The sequence below is a fragment of the Phaethon aethereus genome (genome assembly GCF_964289735.1).
Source record: "Phaethon aethereus genome assembly, chromosome: 1".
NCBI classification, from domain to species: Eukaryota; Metazoa; Chordata; class Aves; order Phaethontiformes; family Phaethontidae; genus Phaethon; species Phaethon aethereus.
This window is the reverse complement of record NC_138575.1, coordinates 204,195,274-204,220,218: the sequence shown is the minus strand read 5'-3', so window position 1 is coordinate 204,220,218 and position 24,945 is coordinate 204,195,274. Positions and strand designations below refer to the sequence as shown.

The 24,945-nt window shown below is 38.0% G+C and overlaps 1 protein-coding gene across 1 annotated transcript in view; it reads left to right on the top strand.

Moving 5' to 3' along the window:
* The window catches only part of DDX10 (DEAD-box helicase 10), a gene marked incomplete at both ends in the record, with an annotated part of 201,187 nt that overhangs the window by 96,865 nt on the left and 79,377 nt on the right, over nt 1-24,945 (top strand). The window lies entirely within an intron of this gene.

Genomic DNA, 24,945 nt, shown 5'->3' with positions numbered 1-24,945 from the left:
CAGGATGCAGACGGTGACTCCTGTGGGCGAAGCAGCTGTGGGAAGAGGACCTCGGCTGTGCCGGCAGAAGCCACGCTGTGTGGAGCCTCTTGGTAGGAGTTCGCTGAGCTGGATTGGAGGCAGATAATCCAGAGCTGGAGGCAGATAATCCAGAGAGCAGCTGAGTGCCTGGAGATGGCCATCCACCAGCCAGGCAGATTCAGCTCCTTTAGGTGCGTTTGCAGTTGCTTTGCTCTTGTCCCCTTCTACAATTTTCCACTGCTTTTATTCTGTTCTACTACAAACAAGCTGAGAGGGCTTCAGTTTATTTCAGCAATTCCTTTCTTCCTCCAACTGTTCATACTTCCTTGCCTTTCCACCAACGATTTCTTTGGCTTTTTCCTTCCTCTCTTCTTAGGGACTCTCAAATCACACAGTGGCAGCTGCTGGTGTTATTTTGGGAGGTTCATTCATGGGCTACTTACATTATCAGTTGCTTATGCCGCCTACAGGCCATTTAGCATGTGCTTAAGGGATGTGTAACCTCCTCTGCAGTCCTGCATTTAAACTTGCAGTAACACCTTCGTGCTATCTTCAGTGTTGCTAGATGACTTGTAGCTAAATTACACCAACATCTCTTCTTTGACTTAAGTAGTAATTTTCCATGTGGCACCGTATCAAAAGCTTTATTGAAGAACAGTTTTTTCTGCATTTCTTTTCCTAAAACCTTTTCTTTTGATAACTGAAGATTATTGGTTTAGCCTGGCATCTTTGGTCAACCCTCGTTGAATCTTGTCCTATTTTATATTTTTATCTTCTGTTACTGTTTCCACCAAATGTTGTTCCAGATCCTTTCATCCCATTAAGTCATCTGGTGATAGCTGCTCTATGTTCCTTAGGCTCCATTTGTTACTACACTCCATTGTTCTGAAAGCACGTTCAGATAATCTGTGAATCCTTCTTTCTTCCTGCATAACAACTCCACCAATATTGTTTTTATTCTGTCTTTATGTGCAGTCCTAGGAATCAGTTTGGCTTCAGTCTTATTAGCTGACTTGTATGATTTCTCTTTCTCACACGGATCCTTATTTCTGCTCTGTTTAGGCAGACCAGTAAGTTTTCTTGAAATGGTTATTTATTCAAGAAGCTCTGTTATCCTAAAAGTATATTTTTGCTTATATATATATGTCCTTAAGAATTTCACACTTATTGGCAAGACCTCTTTCCTAATGAAGCTGATCTGTTCTCCAGCTGGTCTTTGGTTTCTTAGTTTCTCAGCCTGCCCTTCGGGGGCTTTAGTTCTTCATGCTGAAAGCATCCAAGGCAGTAGGTGCTGGAGCTTGTGCCACTGATGCTCTGCATCTGGGAACCTTAAGTCCAGAGGGATCGGCTCCTTTGAGAGAATGAAATGCCATCTTCGGGGACCTCAGGCCAAATTTGACTCTGTGGCTAGTATTTGCAATTCCGAAAAAAATGCTTTCCTAAAATGCAAACTGATAGTTTTTAATTCTGTTGTTGCTTGGGTCTTGTTTCTTTAGCACATTATAACAGGAATATGCACTGCTTTTGCTATCAGCTTTCTGTAGCGCTTGGGGGAAAGGAAATGAGATTACTTAATGTCCATTTCATATCAGACATTATTGACCATTAATGGCCAAGGACAGCAATAAAAAAACCAAACAAACAAAACCTGAGAAAAGTAGATTCAATATGAAAGTTATAACCTGTTAGTTCTCATAATAAATGAATCAATCTTTATTTCACATAGCCACCAAATAGCTTGATATACTTCATCCCAAACTCCGTCAGAATCATAGGTTATTTTTGTGTATTATATATTTATTGAGAAGTTTATTGATGTCATAACCTTGATTTGTGTCCTTAAATTTTACTTTCCTCTCCTGAAAATATTTCTTTTATTAAAAATTATGCTAAATAATCCCCTTTTATTTTTTTACCTTAGTGTTCCTTCTTTTGTTCATTTTTTAAATTACTTCTGAATGACTATGATAGTTATATCAAAATTGTCCAAAATTGGCAGCTTTTCTCAGCTTTTCTCACATAAAAGTGATCATTTTAGTTGCTATAAAGAAGCAAACATTTTTGTCATTGGCTGTATACACAGAGACAAATTTTCAAATCTGCTTTTAAGAGATCACGATTGGGAAAAAGATCTTTGCACAGGAGTTAGCAGGGCTCATTGAAAGAGCTTTAAACTAGATTTGAAGGGAGAAAGGGACAAAACCAGGCTCTCTAGAGATAAGCCTGGGGGTGGCATGCCAACGATTGAGGGGCAGTGTGCTAGCAAAGCCCTTTGGTCTGCCATCTCAGTGGAGGTAGGGAATGGAGATCCATGTGCCCCTGTACTCGGCACTGGTGAGGCCGCACCTCGAATACTGTGTTCAGTTTTGGGCCCCTTACTACCAGAAGGACGTTGAGGTGCTGGAGCGTGTCCAGAGAAGGGCAACGAAGCTGGTGAGGGGTCTGGAGCACAAGTCTTATGAGGAGCGGCTGAGGGAACTGGGGTTGTTCAGCCTGGAGAAGAGGAGGCTGAGGGGAGACCTTACTGCTCTCTACAACTACCTGAAAGGGGGTTGTGGTGACGTGGGTGTTGGTCTCTTCTCCCAAGGAAGAAGTGCTAGGACAAGAGGAAATGGCCTCAAGTTGTGCCAGGGGAGGTTTAGATAGAGTATTAGGAAAAATTTCTTCACTGAAAGGGTTGTCAAGCATTGGAACAGGCTGCCCTGGGGAAGTGGTTGAGTCACCGTCGCTGGAGGTATTTAAAAGAAATGTGTAGATGTGGTGCTTAGGGACGTGGTTTAGTGGTGGACTTTGCAGTGCTAGGGTAATGGTTGGACTTGATGATCTTAAAGGTCTTTTCCAAACTAAATGATTCTATGAATCTTTGTGTTACCAATGAATGTAGAAATTTTTAACTTTATCTCCACTGGTGTATCACCTTATGCTCAGTGTACTTCTGTCCCAACTGATGTGCCTTTAACCTTTTGTGTCTCTGAGGAGCTCATTTGTTTACCTTTAGCCGAGCATTTCTTTTATAGCCTTCCTGTATATAAAACTGGAAAATATTTCAGTAAAAATTGCTTTACATTTTGGCTTTCCACTATTGGGTTGCTTTTTAAAGAAGTTTTTCTTTTCCTTTTTTCTTCTTGCCGTGTTTGCCGCCTATGGAAGTTGATTTGGTCTCTAATGAGCTAATCCTGTGATTTAAAACAGAGCCCTACTGCTCTGTGATGCTGTATCTGAACATTTCTCCCTTTCTGGTTGGACCTTAATTTTTTAATTTCCTTTTTGTTTTTCATCTCTCCTTTCACTTCATATCTTTTACCCGTTTCCGTGGGATAAACTCTTGTTTAGGAAGGGGGGGAGAAAAAGGCCATGCTTGAGAAGAAACAATAGCACTATAAGTAGTGTATGTAGAAGAATTAAACAAGCAAATGCATGAAAAGTTTTGGGGTAAACTGCTCTTTAGAGACTGAAAAGGAATTTCAGAAGGTGACTGTTTGGATTAATGCTTTTTGGTTTTTTTTTTTTTCAGATGGATTTTATTCTCAGAGCTTGCTATTTGTCTTCTGTGTTTTTTATTTACTGCATTATGTAACCTGTGTTTGCTGTAATTTGGATTTCTGCCTTCATGAATATATTATTTTTCAGAAAAATTTTGAGTTGATGTAAAGCTTTATTGAAATTTCTACTTATTTAGGAAATATATCTCTAGAGGCTCCAGAAGAAACAATATCCTATAGTGTTAAAGCTTTCATATTACTGAAGTATTTATTGTTTAAGAAGAATTTATAGAGAAGGGGAGTGGTAGGATATTAAATGTGCAGTCAAGATAAAAATTGTTGTATGGATATAATTTGAAAGATATCTAACACTGCCTTCATTAAATGATGCAAAGGCAAAGACAGTAATGGATTTTTAAGTATAAAGCTTGCCTTAGAGGTTAAGAGTTTATATTTGAGAAAGGAGAGTGGTATAAAGGCTTAACACATGTAGTTTCCTTTTTAACTTATTAAAACAACTGATGAAATGCTTTCTGTCAGATCTATTGCTTCATCTTGTCTTAGCCACGTATTTCCCTAATGTAGAGTGGTATTTTAGCAGAGTGATTTGGTAATGGCTCAGCAATAAGCTGGGGTCTGATCTGGGCAGAAGAGTTCTGCATTCGATGTGTTTTCTTATATAGTGCAGTGTGCAGCACACAACTAATGCGGACGTGTAAACTGTAAAGGAGAAGGTTGGGACACAAAGGAGATGTGCTGCTTCACTGTGATGCTCACCCGGTGGCACAGTAAATGAGAATTTCCTTTGCAGTCTACAACTACTGACAAATAGCACTGGAGAAACTGGGGGCCAGGAGCGCTTACTGTAATCACAACACTGACAACGGGGAAGCAGCAGGATAAAAGTAAACACCTTGTATTTCACTGTGCCTTCCATTACTGTAGCAGTGGAGATTTCTGTATGTCTTATGAGCGATGGGAATCTTCCATCTGTGGATACTTCAGGCTGAGTCCAGTTAGAATGTAGTGAAACATTTCAGCTCCAAAATTAATCTAAGATGCTGGTTCCTAAGTTTTGGTCTGTGGACCAACACTAATCCTTGAGGTTTATGGAATGAAGCTACTCAAAAACTGAGTAGCGTTGGAGGAAGCAGAGAGGAAAGATAATGAAAAGGAGAGTGTCTGTCTTGAATTCTGTAGATTAGCAGCTCCTCTTCTACAATGTAATGTAAAAATTTTGCATTTGAAGGCAAGGGAACACTAAAAAATTATTTCCTTTACTAACTAAATCAACAAAAATGCAACACATGATTTGTGGATGTTAATGTACATTTTAAATAGTCCATGCACAGTCCTGACTAACTGCAGTTTTTATTTTGTTTAGCATAGATTATAAAATCTCTAAGTAAAGGCTGGGACTTTGTTGCACTAGGCACTTAACATACTGAATATATGCTGTGATGGAGTTGCCAGTTCAAGGTCAGAAAACAGGTGGACACAAAAGACAGATGGGGAAACACAAGGTAATGGAGACAATTATGAGTGTTGTAATAAGCTGTAGTTCCAGTGTACCATCTGCCCAGCTATGGAGAGAAATTTTGTAATTTTTTTTTTTTATTTTCTCTTTCTGCCTTAAGGATGTAGCAATGCATGTGCGTATATAATTACATGCCTGAGCGGTGTTGGTTGGTAAAGTTTATTATGGCGGCAAAGAGTTGTTTGTCAGCTCTTGGCTGCATTCAACACCCACATTTGTAGGTTGGTAAGGGAATATCAGTGAATGCTGATCTTTAATACTAATCCAATACTATTTGTTCCAATCTTGCAATGAAGTATTATTGCATTACTGTTTTGACTAGATTTGAGTGAGTTTTTAAAGATTTTTACAGTGAATACTCAGCTAAGAGTAGTCATTTTTTCAGACAGTGCAAAAGTACCAGGGGTCTAAATGAGAGCACTTCTGTCAGTATTCACTTTTTTTTTTTTTAACCTATCCAGTGTTTGGCTTCTCTTGCCCAAATCATCCTTTAAGCCCTGATGGGGTAAGTCGGCTCAAGTCACCCAAGTAATATGTTTGATTCCTGCCGCCTTGCCCCACCCCTGCTGAGCGTCCAGGAAAATTAAATAGTGAGACTGTTATACCACCGTTTCCTCAAAAACCTCTTTTCCTCAAAAACCTCAAAATCCAGCAGATTTGGGAATCTGTTGACTAATTTGATACTAGGTTTAGAGTCAAGCTGACTGTGGTTACTAATGCAACTGGATATATAGCAGGATGATGAAAATACATTTTAAAGAGAAAGATGGGTGGAGAAACTACAGTTAACTGTTAACGCTATTTGGGAAGACTGGTGAAGCTTTTTTGCATGGGGAAAATGTGGAGGAAGATTGCAGGTGTTTCAATAGAAGACACTGACACAGCTGTAATCACAAAGCTGTGATTTCTTTGGCTTTTTTTTTTTGTCCATTGTAGTAATAGAATGGCACATCTGAGAGGCTTTAACAGGGCTTAAACAGAAGGTTTTCTCATGTCTGGAACGTTTTGAGGACTTCTGGCAGTGTCCTGTCCTGTATAACCTGGTGGTTGCAAAGTAGGGCCCACCTCACTTACAGAATTCATAGCATTAGATGTATAAATATATCTGATGCCTGCCAGCATATCTGTGTCATCTGCAGCCTTTATGTAGAAAGTTAGGTAAGGTAGATAATAAATACCAGTATTGGTTTCTTGCAGCTTAGTCTAACTTCTGTCTTCTAAGCTTTTGTAAGTCAGAATGTCGTATGAATGTTTTATGTGGGGAACTTCAACCTGAAACAAAATTTCTCAGTAAGAATTGAATGGAAGTACGTTAATGAGCTATGTCTGCTTATGAGGGCAAGCTTAAAACAGTGTGGGGAGAGTCTGAAAGGTGGTTCTGGAAAGAGCAAAAATAGCAAGGAATTAAGATATTTGCATGGAAAGGCTGATGCTGGTAAGTTGTACCATTTGAAATACAACTGGTGTTGTGGCCCAGTACCACACCACGTTTTTGTGGTGGGGGTACAGTAGCAGAGGGCATGTAAAAAGTATGAAGGTTTCTAGGAAAGAGAATATTTAGCAAGGAGCTGGTACATTTTGGGGGGGAGCAAGTGAAAATTGCTAGAGCACATCTTGAAGAGTGGGTAGGGGTGACCATAACGATAATCACAATTTTTTTCTGGGTAGGCCCGTCATCCAAGGTTATTCCTGTAGGGGAGAAGGGAGGTGATGCTTCTCCAGGAGTTGATTCAAAGCCCCTAATGTTTACCTCCTGCTCAAAATCACTCCCCTTTTTGTGTAGAGGCATCTAAGAGAGAATAGTTTTCGTTTGCTTCCTTGTGTGCTTCTCTGCTCTTCTTGTTTGCTTTGTCCCCGCTTCAGGTAGGAAAAGCACTAAGTCTGTAAAATATAGTCCTGCCCTCTGCAGAATGCCTGCTACTTGCTCTGTAGAATATTTGGAAGGAAAAAAAAGAAATTATATAATTTATTTACCCTGTACACAGTTGATATTTGTACTGCATTACAAATTGTGCTTCTATTTTCTAAGTAAAAGTGACTCCTCTACAGCTGAAAAATAACATATCAAACTGTGTCTGTCTTCTGGGTTATTTAGCATGAATGGACTAACATACTAACGAAGGAGTTTGCTGCATTATTGTTAAAACCCTGCTACAGAAAATCTTTAGCCAAAACAGTTGGTGAATCATTGGCCCTTTAGATGTAGAAGTGAAATAATTGCAGTTTTTACATGATCTGATCTGAAATCTCATGTTAATGCTTTGGACTAAAATGACTTCATAATAATCTAGACGGCAGAACTCCTAACTATTGTGTAGTTACCTGCTGGGCAGTAAACTGCTCACCTCTATGGTTTTGTCTTGGGTTATGTCAGTAACAGTTGCTTATGGCTAGAGGTGCAGACTGCATTGAAGCTGGAATGTAGTAATGATGACAATTGTTTTGTGTTGGGTATTTTAAAATTGTAAGTAGGTTTGGTTTTTTCACCCAGTTCACCCTTGAAAGAAAAATATCGTTCTGAAATTCATTTTATTTCCCTCTCTTTCTTATCCTTCTAGAAATGTAGTACTTTTCCAGATAAGATTTCCAGAAGGTTCGAAAGGAGTCTCATGTCTGATTCCCTTTAAAATTAAGTTAATTTCTCAAACCACCTAAGCAACTGAGAATGATGCTGACTGTCCAGAGTTTTGACATCCTTATGAAGATTTTGAAAATCCCATACCAGAAAACAAACTCATGGTGGCTCCTTTGAAAATCCAAGTGTTATAATTTTGCAACTGAAGGACTTAATAGCCACAAATCTCAAAAAAGAAAAAATTGAGTCTGTCTGAACAACAGTACTTGCAAATGAGCAATCCTTGAAAATATGAACAAGTAAAACCTGATTGAGCAAATGTTCATGGAAAAGGAATTTATTTCTGCTGTGGGAAGTGTGCTCAGATTTTCAGTTTGAATATTCAAAGTCAAGATTTTTTAATGGCAAATACCTGCCGCCACTTTCAGCAATTTTCTTCCCCAAAGGAAGAGAAATATTTCCCTCATTTCTTTTTCCCCTTTAAATTTGGTTTACTGGGTGAATTATTTTTTTTGGAGTAAGTATGACTTTTTCTTCACATATGTTTTATTTTAAGCAGTGAGAGTGGGACTTATCAAAAGAGAAATTTTATTAAAGCAGTGTAAATAAGTGAGCAGATGGATTCTGAAGTTAATAATCTGTTTTGCGTGAGCTTCTATTAAAGGTAGGTATAAAATATATTAAGAGGAAATGTTTACTGGTGGACTGTCTCTGTGTAATATGTCCTTTTGATTACTGATCATTCCAGTTTTATCCTAGCTAAAATATCGGCCTCTTTGCACTGATGGCCTGTAGCTGCCTCATTATTTTTCCTGTAGCTGTACTGCATATTGAAACCTACTGATGTTATAAAGAGAAAGTAGATAATGGCCATAATTTATTATCTTATTTATCTTCTGAGAACTGCTAAACTGATAGAAAACGTATGATGGTTATGTCCTTGAAAGAAGGTTGCTTGTGCAACGTCATGTGAACTTTGTCATGCTTCATATCATGTCCTGATTATTGACCACTGAACACCCTGAGCTGCTTTTTCCTTTTAAAAACACTCAAATTCCCTTACTTTATAAGGGAAGTTTCATGTTAGACAAAGCATAAGAGATAGCTGCACAACTAGACTGAAATTAAAAGATTACCTTTTATCCGTAATGATCTCTCAGACTCTGCTTATCTACCTTAGTCTAAACTCTGGTACGCTTTTTTTACGTTTTTCCTCAGAGCAGTTCAAAATGATAGATAAAGAGAATCTTACCCACATTTCTGTAAATGGCTGCAGTAATAAAATCTATTGAATGCATGATAAAAAGTTACTGCACCATAAAAAGCTGTACTGTTACAGTGCTTCTATGCTTGAAAAAGTGCTTGTAAAAGCATTTCAGATTTTTTTCCCTGCGAGAGTTGGAGTAAGTCATAGGATCTTCTCCCTTTTGAGACAAATCAAAACAATATCTATGCAGCAATACAGTGGGATAACCTCTGTTTCTGCTGATGCAATAGCAAAAATTACTTTCTTGAGTTTTCTTCCTGTTATATATGATCTCTCACTATCTTGGAAAAAATATATGGATGAGATGCTGTAAGTGTTATCTCAAAGTAACATACTTTGTGCCTTTAAATTCAGCAGCTTGTGCAGAAGGTCAAATTGCCTGTTCTTACAAACTGGTGTGTTCGCGACAGCTGTATCTGGCTGCATTATCACAGTTACAAACTTGAGAAAATACTCTCTTTGGAGAAGTTTGGAGGTTTAAATCACTCTTTACTGAAGTGGTTCCATCTTGGATTACTGTTTTGAGTAGAAAAAGATCACCAGCAAGGCAGAGAACATGGATATCTTCCCACTCAGCAGTGCTTCTTATTTAGGATCTTTTAGGAAAGAAATTTTCTGCTGGCAAGTTTTAAGAGGATGATTTTGTTTAATCTAGAATAAGATGTGTCAATGTGAATGCACATGTTTAAAATGCACGTTTGGGTGTTGGTCTCTTCTCCCAAGTAACTAGCGATAGAACAAGAGGAAGTGGCCTCAAGTTGCACCAGGGGAGTTTAGACTGGATATTAGGAAGAATTTCTTTACTGAGAGGGATCAGGCTGCCCGGGGTGATGGAGTGATGGAGTGATGGAGTCACCATCACTGGAAGTATTCTAAAAATGTGTGGCCATGGCACTTCAGGGTATGGTTTAGTGGACATGGTGGTGTTGGGTTGATGGTTGGACTTGATGATCTTAAAGGTCTTTTCCAACCTTAATGATTCTGTGATTCTGTGAAAATCCATTTTCCACATTGGCAGTTGATTTGCCACTGTTCCTGATTTTCTTGCTTTTCCTAACTTTTTCTCTGCTGTTGAGACTTTCTCCAGCTGCCTTTATTTCCATTCTGCAGTCGTGCACTTTCCAGGTAAGTAGTGCTTGGGGTTCTTCTAGCTGTGATCAATGAGCGGCTCCTGGCACAATGTGAAAACACTTGCAGTCGAAATAGGAAACATCTCTCACCATCCTCAAAATCTTGACTTTCAGACAGATTACCCCAAACTGAACAAAAGTCATCTGCCATACGTGACCCATGCATTCTCAGAAACTATTGCTTTTCATAAGAGGTGTTTCCCTTATCTCTTATGCTACCTATCTATATATTTTTTTTAAATGGAGACCGCTAGTGAGATGGCAATAGGACCAACATGTTAGCCCGTAGAGAATACCTGTAAGGTATAGATCTGCCAGCAAAGCTTTTTTTTTTTGAATAATGATAACATTCCTAGGCATAAACCTGTTTTTATTTCCTTTTCTCTCATCTGTTTCAAATTACTTTTTCAAACTCCTGATTTTTCACTACACTGAGGTAGGTGAGCTTCCCATGTCACTGGAGTGAGAATGAGTATGGGGCAGGCCTGGGGGGGAGGGGGTCATGATTGGATTGCGGTGGCCTGGTTGTGCTAACACAATCTGCTGTGTCTCCGCTGTATTACCAGCTCTGGGCTGTTCTGTTTGCTGTGCTGGATGGCTCCAGCTTGCTTCTTCATTAAGGCAATGTAGCAATCTGTGTGTGCCCAGGAGCTTAGCTAAGGCTCAAATGGGATAAATTTTTGGCGGTAGAGAAGTGCAGTAAAGCCCAGCCAAGAGATGTCTGTCAAGAGAGGATTTTTTAATTTAGGGAAATTTCTCAGGAGAGCGTGTTCTTTGAAATACAAGGATGGGAATTAAGCCTGAAAATGGACAACTTGCACCTTTTTTGGCAGTACTCATAAAAACGCTTCAGGAATGGGAATGTGTTACTTAGTTTGTATTGCTTAAATTAGTGTGGTCCAGCTATTGACCTATGTACCCAAAGTGTCCTGCAACAGAATTCCCAACAAGTCACTGCACTTCCAGTGGGAACACTGGAGATCTCTCTTTGGGTGGCAGAAGTATGTTCCATCACCAAATGTTGAACCTTTTCTTGCAAATGGTCTGGCACTTACAGCTCAGATGGTAAAGCCACTCCTGTCTCCTTGCTTGTGCCTTCATGGGACCTGGCTGCAGTGTTGGCCTTGGCGTGACGACAGGAGATGGGGATGACTGATCAGTGCCACATGTCTTCCTATTGCTGGATTCAGAGCATTCTTTGCTAAATCAGTGATGCATTTCCATCAATTCCGGTTTGCAAAACTTCATTGTTAAATTTTAAGGATTTTCAGTAAGCACAAGAGACTTCCAGGTCTGAGCTGTGTATTTTGGCAAATAGCTAACAAGAAACACATTTGCTCCTATGTTATCCCTGTAGACTTATTTTTCTGTCTATGCAGAATGCAAAATACACATTTATTCAAAAGTAGTACAATTAAATTTAAAGGGAGGAGAAAAGTGTGTAATGTTATATAAAAACAGAGTTAATTTATGATGATGAAATAACTGTAGCAAGTAGATTATGTTCATTTCTTCATGTCTTGTAAAGTCCAGTGCATTTCTCTATAAATAATTGCTATTTTGATTTCAGCTTGACTTTCTTCCGAGGATCTTTAAAATATGAGTATTATGGCTCTTGCAGGATAACTAGAATATAAATTTTCCCAGAGACAGTAGCAGAGTTGTAAATGCAGCTTAAAAGGAGAGATTAGGTTGAGTGTTAGAATGCTGTTAATTGCCCACCATAATTTTAAGATAATCAGTATTGTGAATGGCAGATGTTTGTTAGACTTTCAAAACAACTGTCATAAATGAATATAGAAGTTCTTATAAGCTTGGGAGAATGCTATTGTCCCAGATGGACTCTCTGTAATAAATATAATAAGGCATAGGTTTTTTTTTTTTTAAATAATCCACTCTGCTAGAAGGTTTTAAAGTTTGTAGTGGCTGATATTTTAAATGAATATGTAAAAATAGCATGAGCTCAGTAGTATAAGAGGTGTATTGCGTGCTGTACTTACTGAAGACGCCCTCTTTGTATAGAAGCTCATTGTAATAGGTGGAATTGATACTAGATTTTTGTACATTCTGATGGCGGTTTGTATGCTTTTGAAAAATGTGGTGCCTGAAGACATAGGACCATATTATAGTCTAAGGATTTCTTCACCGAGTGGTCAAGCATTGGAACAGGGTGCCCAGGGAGGTGGTGGAGTCACCATCACTGGAAGTGTTCAAAAAACGTGAGGATCTGGTGCTTCAGGACATGGTTTAGGGGACATGGTGGTGTTAGGTTAATCGTTGGACTTGATGATCTCGAAGGTCCCTTCCAACCTTAGTGATTCTGTGATTTGTCTCACATCTCAGATTGTTTAGCGGTAAGGTGGGAAAGTATTACCTCTACTTTGTGGCTTATTAAGGTACAAGAAGTTGACAGTCAAATCAAAAGACAGTTGATTCAGAGCTAGCTTGATGTAAAAGTTCATGTGTGTGCATAATTTCATGGCATGGTCAATGGAAAAATTCTGTACAAATACATGGAAGAAACCTTAATGCAGACTTAAGAAAAGGTGTGGTCTGTTTTTTAAGGGTCAGTGGAAGTCATCATCTTGCCTATGTGACATCTCTGTGACATGAGAGAGTCCTTCTTAGTATAAAAGTGGAACTGGTTTGAAGGGGGGGGGGGGAAGTGGTCCTTTTTGGTTCAGTACTGAAACCCAGTGTTGCATCTAATTTGGGTTGCTCTTTTTTATTCAGTGCTTTAAAAATTCAGTGCTTTTTAGAAATATTAAGCTCTAATGTTTCTGGAAGCAGAGTTTGGTTAAGTAATGAACTTCTGAAGTTATTGATAGTTACATCAATCGTGTTTGGTGCTAAAGTTTATAAATTCTATAGACACATTGGATCCATGTCTGATGCCTGACGGCGCAGAGCTGAAATGTCCTTTTCCTGATTTCTGTCTTTTTAGTTTCAGTATCCATCAAAGTTTGCTTTTGACCTTCTTTTTGAATAGTTTGGCCAAGTACAGAATATGTTTGTGATAGCAGATGTCTTTTAAGAAGGCAACTTCTAAGGAATGCTGAGAATTCAAACTTCAAAGTGGAGTTCTTCAGAGTTAAAATTTTTTTATGGAACATGCTTTACCAGTTTTTCATTTCTGTATTTTATTTAGTTTCATTGTGTTCAAAGTGAAAGCTCAGATATTTGTAACAGTCTCTCCACTTACGTTCTTAATGCTGCCAATATCAAACTGTCATTTTGTACAACAGTGGTATATAAGGAATATGAGATACTGCACAAAATAATAGCCATACTGAATTCTAAAAGCAACATTAATTAGTATCTTGCTGTAAAATCAGTGATTTCTTTCAATAATTCATAGAAATATTTTCTAAAAGCCTGAAATATAGGAGTTTGTTGCAACATAAGGAACATAAACACACACTTGTGGAAAACAAAAGCATAATTTCTTACACTTGTAGGTTAAAGTTTGTTCTCTAATATGCTTTTTGGTATTTCTCTTTTGGCTATTTATCACTAGTATACTTTCGTTTAAAAATTATTTGGGAACTGGAGTATTGTATATGCTTTCATGGAATACTAAAGACATGATTTTATTGTGAAGCCATTTTAAAAAAAGATGATAGCAAAACTACTCTATGCATTAGAAATATTAGAATTAAAACACTGTGGAACATCTTTTTTGTTCACTTTTAAGACAACTGAAAAGACTGATGGCTTTCAAAGATTTTAAACTACATTTTAGCATACTTGCATTTACTAAAGTGACTGAATATGTCATAGGTTCAAATATGGATTAAACATTTTTTTAATTTCTTAATTACTGTTCTGTTGCAGCATTTGATTTTGTTTTTAGCTACAAATTAAGTCCTGATCCTTTCAGGGTCTAATGCTCTGATTAGGTTGAACCTAATCCCTGGGGTATTGCAAAGAGACGTTTCAAACATATCAGGTTCTTTTTATAAAATTATTTCAGCTATTTTTATAAAAGAGTAGGATGATTGCCTTTATTCCTATTGGCAAGAGCTGTTTTTGAGATTATTCTCTATCCAGGTTTATTTTCCAACACATATTTTCATGGTGAGTTTATACTCACTTATTCCTGTTCCAAGATTCTTCTCAAGCTTAAATGTTTTTTCTCACTCTGCTGTGTTTATCCCAGATGTGCTTACAAGAAAGCTGTCATATTCCCTCTGATGCTTCATTTAGCTCTTTTCATTTCCTTTTGAAAGATGAACTCTTCATCCTTGTAACTTTTCTCTGCACACACTCCATCTGAATTCATCTTGATCAATGGTTTGAGAAGCAAGAGGTGTGCATAGCATACCACGCGAGTTCACACCACTGCCTTCTCTGGTCGCATTAATCCGTGTTGTCTTTTACTGGCAAGGACTTGCCCAAGAGGTCTTAGGGTGTGCATTTGTCTCTTCCGTGGCTGCGTGAGCAGTGGAGCTCACGCTCATCCTGTGACGGGAAGTGCCCGATTCCTTTTCTTGTTCTTTCTTCAGTTTGAGCTCTCAATTTAAATTTAAAATTCTGAACAGCTCTTGCACTTTGTGCTACTGAATTTCATCCCATTTTAATGTCTCTTGTTTTCAGGGCTGTCTCATTCTTTTGAGTAACCTGTTGCTCATTCTCTTGAGCTGGCACCAGCTTCCAACTTTGTGCCATCGGGTCATTTCATCACTAACTCTGCTGGGCAGAGCGGAGACCATGGGGCTGTCTGGAGAGAATCACTAGTGGCCTGGTAATTTGTGTTTCAGCACAGATCATTATAGCCACCATTTGTAACTACTCTAATCCTTGACTTTTTTTTTTTTTTTTTCCCCCCCCACTTCAGCTAATACTTTTCAGTGTGGTACTATGTTAAATGTTCCACTGGAATTTCAATTAATTAGTCCTATTATGTTGGCTTTGTCTAAAGAGTCAAGATAATATTTTTATTACAAATGTGCCTTTGGCATTCCTTTGCTATAATATAGTAATTATTCCAATTTCCATTTCACTTATGTAATCCATCATTCCTCCAAGACTCGCTTTTCTGCTTTGTGTTTTGTTGAGGTCAGACTGAGGGCCTGTAATGGTCTGGAGTAGCCATATTTCCTTGCCCTTCACCATTTTTTGTAAGCATTGGTACTTCCAATTCTAAATCACCTGTAATTTCCAGTAAGAAAGTTTTATTAAAAAAAAAAAATATTCTACCAATTTTGTGATTTCATGTGCAAATACTTTCAGAATTCCATGTTAGGGATTATCTGATCGTTTAATGCCTGAATTGGGAAAAAATAAAATAGTAATTAAAGAAACTATTTTTTAAATTTTGGTTCCACATGAGTGAACAGTTTTCATGGCGTGGTTCCTGGAAGCTAAGTTGCCTTTGCCTGTCTAGTACCTTCGTAGTCTGACTGAGAGCTGAGTTAACATTGAGGTCACGGCAAGCTTATGATCAGTATCTACCTCACTCATACAGCTTAGCAGTCTCAATTTTTTGTTTGTTTTAATTTTAGTTGTGTTGCGGAGGAATTCTTTATTGCTTCTTTCACAAAGTCTTGGCTTGTGACCCTCTATACCTTCATCTTCTCACAGTCAATATGTGTTCTTGCATGGTGATAGGAGTTCCCCCTTTTCTTCTGTCTATTCCTGTTCTCCGTTTTGAGGTGATTATTCTATTTTGATCTGGACCAGAATTTCTGGTCCTCTTCTCTATAAAGGTATAAATCCTGCCTGAATGTTTTACCATGAGGACCTGTGTGCTGAATGTATGCATTTTTTTATACCTAATTGCCATGTTTTTAAAGGGAAAGAAAGAAAATGACAGTAAACTGAGAAGGCTTCTTGAAATCTGCACATTTAACAATTTAACATTTAAATTATGTGAAGTGATAAAGTTATTTCCACCTTTGCTGCTTCAGAAGCAACAGGGAAAATCTTAGTGTACTTCAGCATATCAGCCTACTACATTTTGGTCACTGTATCCTGGCAACTGAAAGTATTTCTAAATGAGTGCTTCATTTTTTTAATCAGTCTATCATTTTCATCAGTCTAAAAATTGTAAAACTGAAAACTTCCAACAAACTACCTAAAGGAGTGAGAAGGACGGACAAAATACTTACTTCAAATGAAACAACATCGCTTTGGTGAGTATTTTCTTCTAGCAACATCCCTTTCATGTGTAAGACATTCAAGACTGAGTTGTGTGAAAACTATCGAAGGCGTAAGCTCAGAGGAGAGCTGTTTGGGACCAGCTGACTCTGGCTGTACAGTGTGTCCTTCACTTGCAGGTTTGCTCTGAGCCCTCCCATTTGTTCTTAACAGATTCTTAACTCTCTCTCATAACTAAGCACTGGGAGTTAGGGAGAATTTAGACTACCTGAATATATACTGTTGAAACAATTGAAAACTTTTAGTTGCTTCTGCTGGAGACGGGGATGCACATGATTTTTAAATTAAAAAAATAAATTGAAAATATATGTAAACTTCTATGTGAATTTGACTTCTTGTTAGAAGTTGACTTCCGCAAAGAAAAGAGGTGTGCAGGCTTCAGCTCTAAGGCAAAATGTTTCAAAAGATATTGGAAGGGAGATTTAAACTCTGGACAATTTCAGAGCCCTAAGACAAGTAGTTGCTAGTGCTGAGATTTATTACCTGTTTATAGAGATGGCTATGCTTACAGTTCTCAAACTCTTTCATACAACTTTGAGTGGGCATCCTTTTTGGCAGGGATTTCTGCCAAGGCATTTCCGTAGCAGAACAAAAGCAAAACCCGAGCAGACTGATTTGGTCATGCTGGCTGTGCTGGTTCAAAATGGCTGTTGGACCCTCTGGTATTTTTTTCTCACCGTGACTTACTGGGTTTGGAGAGCAGCGTTGCGCTATGTGCTTTGTGTCCTTGCAATGGCAGTGGCACCAGGCACACATGCACTTTTTCTCATGTTTATCAGTGCTTGAAGTTCTCATTGTGTGCCTTGAGAGCTCAGAGTAAGTTTTGCTACTTTCCTTACCTGGATTTTCAAACTTATTTAAGTGCCTTTCCATCTTACAGCATGGCTATGATGCTGGCTGGCCGTTAATGAAGGGGCTGCGTGTCCCTGCTTTGCCAACTCCTTCTCCCTTTCATGAGCCTGCAGGAGTGCTTGTTTGACCCTGAGAGCAGAAATAGCAGAATACAGTTTGCAGTCTTCTTAATGTTAGCTTTCTGCCAATTTTAAGCAGTGAAGCAGCTTTTCTCAGGGTTGGGAAAGGACCTGTGCTAGCAAAGGGCAGCGGTGAGAGAGTTTGGAGGAGCGGCGCACAGGAACTACAAGACTACAGACTGCTTCTCGCAGTATCGTTAGTCTGTATTGAATACACGAAGAAAGGAGTCAAAATACTCAACCTTTTTTAAAGAAGAAAAATAATAGACATGAAATATTGTTTTATGGTTGTTATTATTATTGTGGCTTCTCTGCCAGCCTTTAGTTGTGAAGCACTGATGTCTTTCCAGATGATCCTTGATTGACATTTGGTTGGAAGAAACTGCCTGCGTTCTTGGGTCTCTTGCCAACAATGAGCGACTCACTTGGTTGACACCTCTTTTATTCTCCTTCTCTTTGGTGTGTGTTTCTCATGTTTGCTGTGCTGTAGCCTTTACCCCAGCTGGGTCTCCAGTGCTGAGCTCTTGGTTTGTTCAGTGCATGGGATTGTGGAGGAGGCCCTGATGGAGTTCTGAGATGGAATTGTGTGCTTCCTGCTAGGGAGCTAAATTGGAATAAGCCTCGTTTTGAAGAGAAACCGTCCCAGGCTGCCAACTAGCATTACCTCTTCTTTCTCTTTTAAGTGGCCTCAGTATCGCTGTGCCCAGGTGGAGGCCAGATGAATGCTCTCTTACTTGTGTTGACTCCTGTGCATTGAGAAGTGCACTGAGAGGCCTCTAAAGGGGAAGGAGTATGTGCCATCTGTGTCAATCAAAAGCTGAAATCAAACTCTTTGAAAAATAATGATGGTTATCACACTAATCTACTGCTGAAAAACACCGCCCAAATAAAAAAAAAAAACAAAAAACACAACTTTGGGTATTTAAAAAAAAATGCAGTCTTTGCTGTTTGCAGTCATAGCCTGTGAAGGATGTCATTCTGGTATGGTAATTAAATGGGCATAGTTTTTGGTTTTAGCATACTTTTTTGTTACTCTCTGATGGCAAATCAGGATAATGTAATGAACAAAATGTTTTAAGAAGCTTCAGCCTTGGCTGCTGCTGTGTTCCTGGGGCCACACGTGGTGGCTTTTGAGGGAGAAAGGGAATGTCATGCTGCTTCTGGCTGGTAAAATATATTCAATATTAAAGAAAAACAGCATGAAAATAGGATCTTCTCATCTCACCTTTTGACCTAAGATTCCTCTGCAGAGTATTTTTAAACTATAATTTTAATGATGTTATGGCATTTATTTAAGCCTTGGCTGCCTTAATGATTATGCAGAAAAAAAATATTTTTTTTTAGAATAACTGTGTCTTACTACTAGAAAATACAGTTGCATTAAAAAAAAAGATCTTTACTCTTTAACTAAAAAAAGCCCAAAATTGTTCATTAAATGTCAGCTCAGTGTTGCCTTCTTGCTGTATCATTCAGTAATTACATTTCTCTGAATATTTCAATTTAACTGTCTTACACTAAGATATTAAGTGCAGCCTGGGAGAGAAGGAGCAATTCTGGTTCTTCTGGAGACTGAAAAATTACAAGTTCCAGAACATAGCACATTCTTAGCACACCTGAAGGACTTAAGGGTCCTTCTCATCCTAAAACAAGGCAAGGCAACCCCCTGCTCCCCTCACCCCCATTTTGGGTGTGGGCCTTGCTTCATGTCAGATATGAGTGGGGGATTGATAGGCTGGATCTTCCACCTGCTGGAAAGTGAGAGAAGATGTCAATGTTGTCATGGTTGGAGATTTGTAATAGAACAAAAGGTGCAATGTAGATGCAGGTCTTCTAGCTCCTCAACTGCACATTAATGTGTTATGGGATTTGGGTTGGAGTTGGTTGGTGTTTTTTTTGTTGTTGTTTGCTTTTATTGGTTTTGTTTATTTTGGGTTTTTGGGATTTTTTTCTGTGGATTTTTTTTTTAGTGACAAAAGATGTCTGTTTGGAATCATTTATGATTTGGTTCAGTATCAGAGACATCTTTCTTTGCCATGTTTTGCTGGAAATAAATAGCATCTTCATGATGGCCTTTTCTTCCTCACAGAAACAGACACTCTAGAATAGGGAGGATGAAGAGCAGTCAACAAAATAATGTTTTTTGCTTTTTAATTGGTGTTGTATGAGAAACACTTGTTCATTTACTAAGATGTAATCATCAGCTTAGGATAACTGCAAGCAGTTCATTTACTTTCCTTGGCTGTAGAAGTGGTAGAGAATTTGACGGTTACTCTGTGTTTCTGTTGGATTTTACGAGAGGAAGATCGTGTTGTAATGATGCATTATCTTGTAATGACAGGGAAGGGTGGAATGAAAACATTTTATATCTTGATCTGCAGTTACTGCAGTTACCGGTGGTATTGGACATTATTGTATACTTGTATATTTTCAGTCTGAGGCAGTCCTTGATTTACTAGGATATCTTAACCTGTACATGTTTCTTTGAAATACATCTTTCTACCAACCCTAACCCCAAAAATAAACCAAAGCTGTGTTAATATGTTTAGTTTAGAATTAGTCTTTAGGAATGTCTTTACCTTCATTTAGTCAGGCATACTCAATTATAGCTTAATTTAGTTTTTGCCTAGAAATATGTATAGCAGTTCACTGTTCTGTGTTACACCACTTTAAATAAACTGCAAGAGAAGTCATAGTCTTGTGTTGCTGAAGGCTTAATGCTTTAGAAAGGGATGTCATTGCTGCTTATGCTTGCAGGTATTGGAGATTTTCAGACTAATGCAATAGCTGTACTGAAAAGTTCAGGAGTCCGGTGCATTGCATAGAGACATCTTTCAGAGTGAGATTTTATCTAATTACTGTAACTCACAGATTTTGTAAATAGTGGTTTTGTCTGTATTATATCTTATAGTGATAAACTTAGTTGTTATTTTTTGGCCTTATTTCTTATAGAATATTCTTATACTTAAAGATTTGGAAAATGAGGTGCAGTGATTTTGCAGATCAATGATAAAAACTGTTTGTTGGCACATGCAGATACTAGAGTTGTGTGTACAATTATGTAATTTGTGTTATTCAAATCTATGTTTGTTTTGTTGGCTGAGGAAGCTCAGCTCTGCACTAAAGCATTCTTTAAAATCTTCTTGTTCTGTGGAAGAGCCAGAGATATGTTAAAAAAAAAAAAAGAAAGCAGAGGGAGAGGGAAAGATAGGGAGGAAAAAAGGATGAAAAATTGATTGTGCAGTCCTGCTTATTCATGGTTCCTTCTGGTATCGTGGGATTTTGTACTGGGTAAAATATTCTTGTTTTTCAGTATAGAAAACTAAAGCAATGCAAATTTTCTCAGGGATGGAAGGATATAGATGCACTTTTTTTTTATTTTCAGAATTTGGTTTAAATATGTAGATGATAAATGCTGCTGTGAGGATACAGGAATTGTGCTTCAGAAGACATTTCAGGAGTAGGAATGGTACCCAGGCATTTCTAAATTACCTGTAAAGAAACAAGAGGAAATAGTTAAAGCAGAAGTAAACCTCTTAACGTGAATGGGGGGTAGGGGTGTATGTGGAATAAAAAAATCCTTTCTCTCATCTAAATTCATAGTTGGAAGTTCAGAGCTACTGAGGAAACTCCCAATGTCCTGCAAAGAGGTTTGTGTTGAAAACGCTGGTGTCTTTGCCGTTGTTTAGGTGGTTATGATTTTAAAGTTGTAATTCACAGAGTAAGTTCAGTAATTTAATGTAAATTTTGGTATGTCAGCATCTTTTTTTTAATCTCTCTCAGCATCTTTTTTTACTGACTTGCGATGAAAAGAAACTTCAACCTCTATCTCTATTTAACCTTTGCGAAAACTCCCCATTTTAAGTCTTAATAGCAGCTCCTGAAACGAACAGTCATGTATCACATGGAATATGCATTCACTCATAGAAAAAGCGTAATAATTCAGTAGAAAATCATTTTAGTTGTTTTCAGTGTTTTGAAAGTATTCTAGAGAAATACTGCTATGTGGTGGCAGTTAGAAATGGGAGTAAGATTTATCACTGAAGAACCATTTAATAAAGATTTCTGTTCTTAAACTTGGTTCTTGTCTGTGGTTGGAGAGAAATACTAGGCATGGAGCCATTTACTGGCACCTCTTTCTCCTTTTTTCTGTTATCATAGTCCATATACAAGTAAAAATGATCTCCTAAATTAGTCTTTTTTTAAATACAAGGAATTGTAGCAAATACATGTCTAAACATAGAACCAAGCTCATAGTGTAAATGTATTGCAGAAGATTCGTTGTTTTAACAAGTTGTAAGTTGGCAAGTTTTTTATTCCTCCCTCTTGCATTTTGTGTTAAATACTGAGATTTTAATCTTAAATTTAGTTCTTTTCAACTTTCATGGCTTAATTTAATTTGTTTTGTATAAAATATCAGTATGTTGTTTACTAAGGCATCGTCTCTAACAAAACTCTTGCACCCAAACACAAAACTGTAATGAAATTCAAATTCAGATGTAATCTTCTGTTCTAATGGTAATCAAACCCAAAGGCAAGCATCATCTAAGCGTGTGGTTGCCATAGTACAGTTCCATCCTCACTGTGGTTTCTTGTATCTGTTGCTGTTTATTTGATCTGAAGGGTAATTTAAATGGGAGTGATAGTGTGATGAACTGCTGGTCTTGTGGTCGTTGTCCATAATGGTGAGCAATATTGAATAGTGGTTATTAGAAGCTTTTCTTATTTCCTCTGATTTTTTTTTTCCTGTTGCTGTAATTTTGAAAAGCATCATATCTATCCTACTCTGTAAGCTTAGAGTGCTGTTTTTCTTTTGAATACCAACCTGGATTTATCCTTATCTTCACAACTGTTACCATAAAAGCCATGTTCTGTTCTCTATATAGGTTGTTCCACCCTATAAAATGGTCTTTTTCAAAATCAACATTCTTTCAATAGTTTTAGAAAGTAAATAATATTTACTTTCTAAATATTTACATGCATAGATGTAGCACCTAATTTAGCTGTCCAGAATGTCCCTGTTCAGACTGTAATATTGCATAAGAAATTACCAGCCAATGATTTCAACTTTGTGTTTTTTCATTATCTTGGTTGAAATCTTGCATGATACTAGTTAAAAAAACAAAATGACACCCTTCACACACCCCGTGAGGAAAAAACACCCTGAACCAACAAGAACCCCATCAATCCACCCTTTTAATTTAAGCCACCACTTGAAAAATTCAAGATCATGTTGATCTTGATACTTGGCTGATGTGCTTTAAAAGTTCATAGAGAAGCAAATAGAAAAACATGTAAGGAGTGCTGGTTTTGTCTTTTGAGTACCAACCTGCCTATTTCTGTATCTTCACAACTATCAGGGTAAAAGCTGTGCTTAGTGACATATATAGATGCTATGCAAGTTGGTTGCATAGTCTCTGCTAATATAAGCTTCCTAATTTTTAAGATTTGATTAAAAAAAGGAAAAACTTAGAATACTTCACTGAAGCAAAGTTAGCCTCACTTGTATGACATTAAAAAACCCCAATACATTTTAACCAAAGTAGCTTGTTTTCCTAGGAAAGGTTGCGGGAGTTGTGTTGTGGAAGTGGAGGGATAATTTGAAGAACTTTGCACTGCTACTTCTCAGTGGCTTTGGCTTGTTCTGGTGTTCACAACAAGTGGCCTGTGGCTTGTGAGCAGTCAGTAGAAATCAGGAAGGACTGAAATAGCTGTCATTGCAGAGAAGTGGGCTGGAAATTAAAGTAGAGGCCACCCAGCTACCACAGATCATGAAGGAAAGCAGCATCCATACATCTCCTTGTGGTCATGCTGCATCCTAGGATTTCTGCCTCTCTGATCCTTTGTACTCAACAGGAAGACAGATGGCTGGTTGAGTCAAATTGTATTACTAAGAGGAAGCTTTTTGGTGTTTAGAGTTTTGTAGGTGCTTGAAGTAATATGGACTAGACTTCAAAGTCTGCATATTTTGCTTCTCTTGATGTTTTCCTTAAGTTTTATAATGATGTGTAAGGTGTGAATTTTGTATCTCACTGCTGCTCTATGGTTAGGTATTTGAAACCTTATCTCCATTGTAGGTAATCAAAGCCTCACAGTCTGAGTTTGGGAAGTTTATGGAGTTGATGGGTAATGTTTTATGGTTAGGCTGCTTTAGACTAGTAGTTGGAGGATACTCAATCTTCTGAAAGTTTTGTAGTGCCTGCCAGATGAAAACCGTGTCTATATGCTCTCGATGGTATGAAGAGGAAAATGGCCCTTCTTTTTGTCTAAGGTTTGGTAGCTTCAATCTGGCAAGCCTGTGGCTTACTCTTTGGGGAATGACATGAGAGTCTGCACTTCGTACCTTGACGGGGGGATTGATGTGATAATACAAATCTGATAATACTTGCTCCTACTGTTGTGGGCAGTACCTTGAAGAAATACGAAACAAGCATGTGAAATTCAGTACCACATCGATTTTTGTTTCTTGGAGGCGTTGCTGTTGAATTCTGGGTAAAGTAATGTTGGGAGAAACTGAAAAATATTTCCAGGTACAGCATCATTCTTCCTAGGAATTGTAAGGTATAAGCAGGGGGGCAGAAAAAAAGCCCACAAAAACCCTAGAAGAGCATTAATGCTTATTATAGCTAATACGACTGGAAAATTGATTATAACTTTTTTCCTACTGGTATTTTACCCCACCACAATAATGTAGTCCTGTCTTTAGACAGCTTCTGTAGTGAATATGCTGTGCTTGCTTTCACAGGCTCGTTGAGTTGCAATTAAAAAGGAAATTATAGTTAGAAACAAACTTTACATTTGATCATTTGTAACACTCCAAAGGTCAAAGCAAATGTGTTTGTCTGGGTTATGGTAAGAGACTGTAAGTGCTTTGATCCTGAGTTACTGAGGGTTACATTCTCAGTCTAAACGATTCACTTTAAAAACTGTATTAGTAAGAAAAAATTATTCCATATTAGAATAGCAAAATTTACTGACATTTGTGTTTCTGATGCCCTGTCTTTTCAGAAAAAAAAATATAATTGAAAAATAGTAAACCTTATGTCTTAAACTTGTCAGTATCTTCATTTAGAAAACCTTTGTCATAGATTCAGCTAAGCATATCCAATCTTTTAAGCCAGAAAACAAAACCCTGCTCCTTCTTGAGAAAAATAGAAAAGAATTTGCATATTAGCTGTATTGTTTCTGATTATATATCAAAATGTTTGAATTTTCTGTGCTTCTAGGAGCTAGTTTTTATTCTAACTCATTAAATAATCCAGCAAGCCATCTGGCATGTGCATGTGCATATGCAAAAGGAAGAACAAATTTAGGCTTTTGGTTGGTAACAATAGAAAGTCCCTCAGCCCCGCAGCTGAGTTTACATTTTATGAAATTTTTATAAGCTCACATGACTCTTAACTTCTAATGCTTAACTGTTATATAGCATTTCAAAGAGGCTGATTATCACTCTGATCTTGTTTGATCAGTTTAACTATCGCCATACCCTCACAGAGGAAGAGGTGAGACTTGAGGGCCTGTCCTGTTGGGCGTAGGGCAAAACGTGCGCGCTGATGAGCAGCAGGTAGCCTCTTCCCATCAACAGGGCCCTGTGTGTGCTCCGGCTGGTGCCTTCACTTGTGTTACCAGGTTGTGTTCAACCGCAGAATCCCTTTGATACCTAACAGCAGCATGAAAACAGCAGCATGCCCAGATCATGCATGCCCACTTTGTTTGGATCGGTGGCTTAATTGATGGTATAATTCAGCTTTAGAAATGGATTTACTAAGGTAGATCTTAGTTGAGCAGGTTTTGATACACAGTGTT